At 38.2% G+C, this 7601-nt stretch overlaps 1 long non-coding RNA gene across 1 annotated transcript; it reads right to left on the reverse strand.

Moving 5' to 3' along the window:
* Positions 1–6021: 6021 nt before the first annotated feature.
* On the reverse strand, positions 6022–7592 carry LOC140163117 (uncharacterized). Its single transcript, XR_011860409.1, has 2 exons — positions 7305–7592; positions 6022–7027 (listed from the first exon to the last, which is right to left on the reverse strand). It is a non-coding gene; the product is annotated as an uncharacterized lncRNA (long non-coding RNA).
* Between the last annotated feature and the right edge of the window lie 9 nt (positions 7593–7601).

Genomic DNA, 7601 nt, shown 5'->3' on the forward strand with positions numbered 1-7601 from the left:
ACTTTGATGGAATACTTCATTCGGATCTCTGGTTTCTTTTAAGAAACCAGAGATCCGAATGAAGTATTTCATTTCGAATGAAGTAAAAGCTGTTCAAAATCTACCTTCTTCATGATCTTCGCTCTCTTCAACTTTCTCAGCTTACAACGAAGTGTGCATACTACTGGTTTTCGTTGATCTATCTGGTTCCTCGTGCGATCCCCAGGGCTCTTCCATGTTCCATGTATTTATTCTTCTGGGATGCTCCTTAAACCAAGTGATTGTGATTGATTTGTTTGATTCACACCACTGCACCCACCTATCACCACGCTCATTTCTTTTTCCAAGTCCAGATCCTGGGTTAGGCTGGGTATAGGTTCTATATCAGATATAGGAGATCCCAAGGGACAACGTGTATCATTTTCCGCGGAAAGGAGAAAATACCCAATACTTTCGATCGGTTTGATACATTAAATTAAAAAAATACTGATCTATTAAAGGAAGTCTCCACTAATCACACCATTTCGCCTTACATGTTAGAAAAATAAATTTCATTTTAAACAAACTCATATTGGCCATAAAAATGAATAAAAACAACCGTCTCTCAACACGCGATATTCATATTCTCGAGCACTGAAATTGTCTAGTGCAATGACGTCCCAGTAATACGGCTGACGACAATTGAGCACAAACAACCATTACGCAGTTGCAATAGAACATTACGGCGCAGGAATTTTGAATATCACGTATTGAGAGCCGGCTGTTTTTATTTATTTTTATGGCCAATATAAGTTTGCTTTAAATAAAACCATGTAATTTAGAAAGAAGAAAGAAAGAAAGCGCAGTGATTTATAGTGCGCTACGCACAGGCACAACGCCTAGACGTTGATCCACAAGCCTCAGCACACTTTACAGGTTGTCGCTGACCACTACGGCCCACATCATTCCATAAACCATTTAACAACAAATCAGGGACTTTGCTGCTTCAAGAGCGCACACCCTAGACTTTCCACAAATAACCATCGCAACCAGGATCAGCTCCCCGAGTTTCGCACGTGTTACAACGAGACTATAAGCAGTAAGTTCCTTGTCCAGGGGAATTTCAAGTTAACTCAGTTCTTCCACGAGAGCATACTAGGCACCACCAGGGTTCGAACCCGCAACCTCTCGCACCATAGTCGAACGCCTTATCGATTGAGCTAACTTGACTGTTTTCTAACCATTTAATTTAATGTAGCCAACCGAAAGTATTGGGCATTTTCTCCTTTCCGAGGAAAATGGCACACGTTGTCCCCTTGGGATCTCCTATATAGAACATATACCCAGTATCCTATACCCAGAATCTGTGTTATACCATACTTGGGGTCTCCTATATAGAACCTATACCCAGGATCCTATACCCAGGATCTGTGCTATACCATACTTGGGATCTCCTATATAGAACCTATACCCAGGATCCTATACCCAGGATCTGTGCTATACCATACTTGGGATCTCCTATATAGAACCTATACCCAGGATCCTATACCCAGGATCTGTGCTATACCATACTTGGGATATCCTATATAGAACCTATACCCAGGATCTTATACCCAGGATCTGTGCTATGCCATACTTGGGATCTCCTATATGTGACACGATCTGGTCCATGGGGGCCAAAGAAGGCATTTTTGAAAATGTGACCCATCATTACGAACAACAGCAGTTGTCGTCAAAAATGAACTTGTAGGTTTCTTTGCCAAGCTAGAGGACTGCTTTTAAGCTTTAAAATGACACCTCTTCCATCAATGTTGCATGTAGAATGGTGATTTTATGTGACAAATAGAGTTCAAATTCTTTATTATTTTCTTTATTTATCGAGGCCCTTTTTCTTTATTATCTTTAAATGTGGTTTTCCGACCGTGTTTCGATGTGATGGGTCACAAATTGAGTTACTGTAATTATTACATTATACAGCGTGTCCCAAAAGTAACTTAACATTGTGAATTTGCCATATCTCAAATATTTCCTACTTCATACCAAAATGGAGAACATATTCACATAGATTGATCTTTTAGAATTATTCTGATACCGAAAACAGCATTATTGATGACCCCTTGACCTTTCTCTGCGACTGTACATATGTGTGTATCAAACCCACAAAAGCAAGCTCATAATGTTCTTTGTTCAAGCACATAAAAAATAGAGTTGGTTCACTCACTGCACACGCTACATTTAGGTAAGAACATTCATGGATTACATGGCCTAGCGTAAGCGTGACTGCTGTTTTAGATTATAATTAGGATATATTGACAATATTAAACTTTACTTTAAAACAGTTGAAGTGAAGTTGAAGTTCCCTATAGATCAACGGATTTAGATGGTATGGTTCTTTGCGGAGACAACGTCGGACAAACTCACTCAAGCAATGTTTAAGGAACATTTTAATGTAAATTATGCACCCAGCCGAAATACAATCAAGCAAAGAGTGCAGAAATTCATATCAACTGGATCTGTTCATGATCTATCTCGGGCAGGACGTGGAAGAACAGGAAGATCGGCTAGAAACATCGATGTCATCATACGAAGAGCGGTGGCGAAAAGCCCAAGACGATATTATCTACATACTGTGCAACAACACTATTAACCCAACGCAAGTTATAGCAAATTCACAATGTTAAGTTACTTTTGGGACACCCGGTACATACAATAGGCTATCATTTTACTGAAACCACCAAAGGTCTAGCATACTTGGTTCTAAAGTTATGACGTTTTTTTGGTGTCTATTTTCTTATGTATCTTATTGTTTTTATTCCATATTTTTACCTTTATCTCAGTTTCAAATTTGCCTCCTTTGGCCCCCATGGACCAGATCGTGTCACATATAGAACCTATACCCAAGATTGATACTCACATGCAACAGGCTACTACGGATTGTGGGCCACGCAATAAGGAGACCGGAACTGCCACTTTCCATCATCCTCCACCCTAAGAAGCAGGCCACAGAAGCCTATCGCCGTGGTGGTGCACTTCGCCGCACATATCTAGCTCAGCTCATAGGCGACCTCAACGCCATTAACCTGACAATCAAGGACGCCTTCAGAGTAGCGCAAAACCCCACAGAATGGCAGAGACTTGTGGGATCTGTTAAATATCCGTATATTATAACTCTTTCAGTCCCAACGCCTCATGTTCTTGAACTTGAGTTGCGTCACCTTAGTAGTAGTATACCCAAGATCCTATACCAATGATACCATACTTGGGATCTCCTATTGTGATGTGCCCTGAGTAATTTAATTTCATGATTTGTCTTTGTTTACACTTAAAATCTATTTCATGAGACATTTTAGGGATTCCCTTTCTTGCATCAACTTGATCAAAAACAAATTGAATCATATATAATTTGGAATATTTGGAAACCCCCCTGAGATTGTAAAGTGAATATGACATCATATGGGATTCCCCTCAGGAAATGATGTCACAGGATTCCCCTCAGGAAGTGATGTCATGTGAAAGGTTAATGTTATAATTAAGGCTTGGGAATTTCCAAGATTACCCAGGATCCTATACCCAGGATCTGTGCTATACCATACTTGGGATCTCCTATATTGAACCTATACTCAGGATCCTATACCCAGGATCTGTGCTATACCATACATGGGATCTCCTATATAGAACCTATACCCAAGATCCTATACATGTACCCAGGATATGTGCTATACCATACTTGGGATCTCCTATATACAGTGGACTTCGGTTGTATATATAAATGCGCATATATAAATGCGCACGTGACATCTACAAGTCGCCATACCGTATTAAACGATATAAGGTACCCGGATGTACATAAACTCCCCGTGGAAAAGTATAGGGGAAAATGACAGGTCGCAAGGAAAAAATTGCTTTTGCAAAATAGTGGCATTGATTGCAAAGGGTAAAATAACTTGACCCGAAAGATAAACTCTTTATTAACGTTTTCCATCACGGAAAAAAAAATTAACTACGGAAAAGCTAGATATAGCTGATTTACACACTTATATTTCATAATTTCCGTGCTAAATGGGCGTGCCAATTGGCCATATCTATGAGTAGTGCTGGTTTCATACTATCATGCTGCTTGCCGCCGACCGGCGTGACACACGCGCATTGTAGACAAACAGACACAATCAAGACTTGTGAATGGCTGATAAGTCATACCTCTTGTCGCAACGGCATGAAAGTATGAAAGGGGACAAGGTCAGAACTGTGCAGGCGGCGGATGACATGATCGAGCCGGCAACTTGTGAAACCGCCCGGCCGTATGATGGCATTTTCCAATATAGAGGGTATCATTACTACGTCATTGGTGTGATTGCTCATGCATACAATTCCTCCACATAGGCTGTTTAGCTTATTCATGAAAGTGGCCTCTTGACATGATATAACAGTAACCTTTATGTCATTAGTGAGGCCCACTTACAATGTTCAACACAAAGTGAACAATGCTATAACTTGGAGGACAAACAAACGAACACCGCCAAATTCGACTGACGTGTGTACAACGTGGGAAGCTATGGGGAAATTGAAGACTCGCTCTCTGATCATGCATGTGTTTATGGTTCGGTTAGCGGTTACTTAGCAACTCTCGTTCCGCTTGGGTTTATTGCATACACTCTATAGTCGGTTAATTTTGTGGGGTTCATTATCGAACCCCAACGGTTTTAGCTTGTATTTATATTATTTATCAACATAGGCCTATTTGTTTGTGATATTTCAAGCGTTTTAAAATTTTCAAAATAATCCCATTCAATTACACGGTTGACGATGAAAATTTACTGAATTTAGAGAATGCAATGCGGCCACCACCTGGAACTGTGGTCGCAATTTCAGTGATTGACAGTGAGGTAACACGAACATGGCACTGGCCATCTGGTCACGTGCGCATTTATATATGCGCATTTATATATACAACCGAAGTCCACTGATATAGAACCTATACCCAGGATCTGTGCTATACCATACCTGTTATGTGTCATTTTATTTGTCTCAATTATTGAGTGCATAATACTTGGGTTTGTTTATCCTGACCTTGGGTCCAGATTGAATGTAGCTCAATCGCGAACATTAGGAATGTCAGGACCCGGCTTTGAAGGAGACTAGTTTTTACCATAACGTCATTGCACTATAGCATTTCGGCGCGGGAATTTTGAATATCATGTATTGAGAGCCGGCTGTTTTTATTCGTTTTTATGGTCAATATACGTTTGCTTTAAATAAAACCATGTGATTCGTGCTTGATAATTATTTTTCTAACATATAAGGCTTAATGTTATGATTGCCGGAGACTTTCTTTAATACGTAAACATTGAGGCAAACAAAGCAAAAGGCATTCACACAATTTTTACTCGTTTGTTTATTTATAAATATCCAATAATTAACAATGTATACGATAATACTATATTAACTTAAAGTATACAATTAATATTAACACAAAATACGTTAACAACACCAAGTCAAATATATTTACATGAACTGATGATAAAAACAAGTATATTTCTTCACAAAACAAGTATATTTCTTCACAAATTTCAGCTGAAAAACATAAAACAGGCTTAAACACTTTGTTTTGTACATTAACGGTTTGACCATCTTCGTGATAAAAAAAGATTTAAAAAACTACACATTTCATGGCAAAAATTTCCACGTAATTTTAAGAGTATAGCAAGAAGAAATCAAGATCATAAATGACACCCTGATCAAGTTTGACTCTTATTTTTACGGGTGTATGTCAATCATCAAACCGCTTTGGCACAAAGCAAATAACAATACACAGTAAAAATCATCATGTAAGAATATGTACACAAAATATTTACAATATTTTTATTTATGTCCTTCCAAGGAAGAGCATCTTTTTAGAAAACCGAAGTAAACTTTTTACTTACAAGTTTTGGCTAGCTGCAGACCTGTAACTTAGGCCTTATACAAAACCGTTTAATTTTTAAATACTCCTTTTTGTTTCTCTTAATTATACCCGTAACTTCTATGTTATTCAATGTTTAAATTTTGAACTATCACTTTTTTCAAAAAAAAAAAAAAATAATGATATGCATTTTTTTTCATATTTTTACTATTCATCAACAGGAACTTCCTTTCAACTTTCAACTGCTCAACTTTTCATTCAATCACACACTTTATTTAGCATAGGCAATTATTACAACCCTCGTGTAATGCACCGTAATAGCCATATAGCCAATCACAACCCTCCTGTAATGCACCGTAATAGCCATATAGGCAATCACAACCTCTATGTATTACACCCTTAACAATGTTCATTACTCACTTCTAATAGCCATATAGCCAATCACAACCCTTATGTAATCACCCTAAACAATGACCATTGCTCGCTTCTTTTAGCATATAGCCAATCACAACCTTTATGTAATACACCCTTATCGCTGTCAATTGCTCGATCTTTAAAACTCTCTTTCGCCCCGTGTCATCATGATTATCGCAGACGATTATTGCATATTCTCCCATTTATTACCATTGGTGAAATTTGAAAATTGTTGAAGACGTTGTGCGTTGAAAAGTCGGGCATGCTTATTATTGTCACAATTATTAGTTTAATTTTTACGTGACAAAACAACAGTGGACTATTTTCTTAATAATGGTACCTTGCTCGTTAACCAAAAGAATGTAATATGAAGCAAATATTCTATAAAATTACAGTATGCAATTATCATGACGACATGACTTCAATTATAAGCGATGGTCCCTTTCTATTTTTTCAAAACTTTCTTAAAAACACGTTTTATGAAGTGCTTATTGGTTAGGATGACTCGTGTAGGCATACTTGAGATTCAGTGGTCCCACGGAAAACATGTCCGTTTTCTTTTACACCAAGACATAAATCTCAAATAAAATGCACAGTATCTCGGCCGTAACGAGTTATCCTATCTTCCAATCATCTATCATTAATAAAGCAGAAACAAGGCCCAAATTCTTGAATATGACATTGAGTATCGTGTCTGTCCTCCGTATAAGCATAATAATAATGCTCCTTTGAGGGCGTGCTGACTCACATGAATGCCTCCAGGCGGCATAGGAAGCGCAACACGTGACGTACGAGGCTGGCGAAGATACAGGGCTGACAGCCCCATTCAAAATACACGGTTAGCAATTACAAATGGAAAATTAACATACTTGCAGTGTGGTACACGGTCGTACCCCGACGGTTTTAGAGTAAGATAATTTTGCTTTGACACCACATAACAAATTTAGAATTGTTTATGAAGATTTCATGATTATGTGTTAATCCAATGGCGACCTCAAAATTGGCGATATCGCTTCCATCACCGCCTGAATACCTCTTTATTAAAATACCAGAATCTGATGTGTCATTTTGATTTTGCGACACACTGATCAAAAAACCCTTTTACCTGTCTTCCAAATAATTGTAATTTATTTTTCAAACGGGTGTTTTTAATTAGGAGGACAGGTAATACTTGTTGGTGCAAATGGCATGTTTTCTCCACTGTACAGGAAATATACAACAGGCGATAGGCAATACCGTGGTTCACACCTAGGACCGCCACAAGAAAATTGAAGAAGATTGTTTTCAAGACACGTTAACATGGTAAAGGCTCAATGTTCAAGAATACCAA

Source organism: Amphiura filiformis, chromosome 10 (assembly GCF_039555335.1).
Source record: "Amphiura filiformis chromosome 10, Afil_fr2py, whole genome shotgun sequence".
Lineage (NCBI taxonomy): Eukaryota > Metazoa > Echinodermata > Ophiuroidea > Amphilepidida > Amphiuridae > Amphiura > Amphiura filiformis.